Source organism: Elephas maximus, chromosome 3 (genome assembly GCF_024166365.1).
Source record: "Elephas maximus indicus isolate mEleMax1 chromosome 3, mEleMax1 primary haplotype, whole genome shotgun sequence".
NCBI lineage: Eukaryota > Metazoa > Chordata > Mammalia > Proboscidea > Elephantidae > Elephas > Elephas maximus.
This window is the reverse complement of record NC_064821.1, coordinates 156,841,513-156,844,170: the sequence shown is the minus strand read 5'-3', so window position 1 is coordinate 156,844,170 and position 2,658 is coordinate 156,841,513. Positions and strand designations below refer to the sequence as shown.

General features: G+C 46.2%; 1 non-coding gene across 1 annotated transcript; it reads right to left on the bottom strand.

Moving 5' to 3' along the window:
- Nucleotides 1-270: 270 nt before the first annotated feature.
- TRNAK-CUU (transfer RNA lysine (anticodon CUU)) lies at nt 271-343 on the bottom strand. Its single transcript has one exon. It is a non-coding gene; the product is annotated as a tRNA-Lys (tRNA).
- Between the last annotated feature and the right edge of the window lie 2,315 nt (nt 344-2,658).

The window sequence follows — 2,658 nt, the reverse complement described above, 5'->3', positions numbered from 1 at the left end:
GTGGCAGCAACTGGCAATTTAGAAGCTCCTAATTCCGTTGGTGGAGCTGAGGTCGTTAAGTGGTTAAGACCTCGGCGTCTAATAAAAAGGGTCCGCAGTTCAAATCCACCAGCGGTTCCTGGAAACCCTATGGGGCAGTTCTACTATGTTCTATAGCGTCGCTATAAGTCGTAATTCACTCGATGGCAACGGGTTTTTCTTTTTTTAAATATCCTGTAGGTCAGCGACTAGAGAAGACTTTTTAACAATGGACTGGAGGGCAAAAGCACCCGCCCAACGTGGGGCTCGAACCCACGACCCTGAGATTAAGAGTCTCATGCTCTACCGACTGAGCTAGTCGGGCACTGAAGTCATTCCTTTTCTACATAAATATCATTGTCTTTAGACGGCTAGAGTCAATGGTCTAATTATTCCTCAGTGTGAAAGTAACCCCTCGGTGTAGATTTTCATGGACGCAGTCTCTACCTGTTGCCACTGAAAAACTCGAGGCTCCAAGACGGAGTTTGCGCAGGGTCCGGTGGACTCACCGGACGTGGGAATCAAGAGTCCTGAAACCCCAGTATTTCTTGAAAATTCCTTCTGGACCCGGACACTCTGAGAACCCGGTTTTGAGGTCTCAGACACCGAAAGAGCGCGAGGGGAGGGGAATGAGTGCCCCAAACAGCTAGGAGGAGCAGATAGAGAGCGGAAACTCTTGGTCCTGGACCTTGGAGCTGCAGCCCAAGCTCCTTCTTCCCAGTCCAAAACCATTTTCTCCCCTAAACCATGGTGGGGGAGGGGGCCGAAGGAAGAGAGCAAGTGTTATTGGAAAGCAGGTCCAATACACTATATATTTGGGAGCACAATTTTGTTTTTAAATACTAAAATTTTGTGTGGACTGAATAAAAGAGCATATACTTTGCATATAAATGTCCCACCGAGTTTTAAACTCAGATCGGATTCAGGGCCTCGTGCGTACTTGCTCGCGGGATCCTTGGCTCCTCTCCCCAGAGCGTTCAGATCTCCAATCTCTGAAAGAAGCGGTGAGCTTTGGGGTCATCCTCTGAAAGGGACTCTCCGCTGCTCCCGGGAAGGCCGAAGGAGACTGTCCTTGCAGCCTTGGTTACTGCTCCAGCGGATTTTCATTTTGCCCTGAAGCGTCTCTACGTGTGGGTGGTAGAAAGTATTATTCACCAGTTCTTAGACTGGGCTTCCGAGAGGCTGCCTCCAGCAAAAGCAGAAATACAACTTCTAAAAGGTAAGTCTGCCGAAAGAAGTTGCAATTACCTGCCGTGACTGGGATTTGAACTGACGTAAAGAAGTTGCAATTACCTGCCGTGACTGGGATTTGAACTGACGTTGTTGAGGCCACAACGCAGAGACCTAACCAGTATTCCATCAAAGCCACCGCACAGAATGACGGTACTTAAGTCCTCAAGGGAAATGGATGCACACGTCCACAAGAGACTCATCCAAAAGTAGTCATGCAGCCTTGGTCACGAGGAAACAGTAGAAATAACCCAACTGCCCATCAGTATTCGTGTATCCACACTTTGGAATAACCTGCACTAATATATATATATTTTTAATATTGCAGAAATTAACTAGTGAAGCAGGCAGGCAACAATGTGGATCAGTCTATTTCAAAACCACGACGCAGCTTGACTGAAAAAAAAAAAAAAAAGCCGGGCACTACAAGATATGCCTTAATTAATGTGAAATCCAAGAGAAGGCAAAACTAACTTCTGGTGATAGAAATCATAAGAGTGAGTAAGTAAGCGGAGATTGATTGGCAAAGGGTTCTACAGACCTTGCTGGGATGATGGAAATTTTCTATAACTCGATCTGGGTGATGGTTACATTTTCCATTTTAATGAGCCGTCCAGTTAAGGTTTTTACATTTCACACTATGTGAGTTACATTTGATGAATTAACTGTTAAGATAAACACGGGGGATGGAGGATGGGGATAAGTTTGTGTATTATGTGGATTATGATTTAAACTCCCTACAAATTCATTTTTCTTTAGTCTAGAAATGTCATATTAATACCTGAAATATCTCAGTCAGAAAAATGGTTATGAGCACACTCTCATTAGACTCAGCGAGAGGCAGCATTTCACCTTCTCCTAACTCGTGGGGAACGTCTGTAGTTTCCGAATGACCAGACCCCAGGTTTGCGCACAATCGGGTGTCTTTCGCTTCTGCTGACTAGCAGCTCTGAGTGCTGCGGCTCTATGGCCTCATAGAAGGGGTGCAGACTGCTCAAGAATTGAAGGCAAACCTCAAGAGGAGTCAGTTCGCGAGGGTACTGCGGCCACGACGAAGAGTACCAACCACTCACTATCTGATCACCGCATGCCATAAATTTGGTGACAGATAATGCGTTTCCTTGAATATTTTTGAAGTAAAAACATTCGCAATATTTCTTTGCTTTGTTATTGGATAGCAACAGAGAGTTTGCTTTTCTCTCTTTCAAGTCTTCTCTGGGCTCCTTCTGTCGCCTTCCTCCCTATACCGCTAAGTCAGAAAAACCATTCTCCAATTCCCAGGATCCCATCTGAGTCTCTGCACAGAGCTTCCTGGAGGTCTCGTCTTCACCCACGCCTTCCTGCTGTCCTTCGCTCCTCTTCGCGGTTCCCCTTTCCCCCGTTATTTTCCCAGTACCTGCCCCAACGACC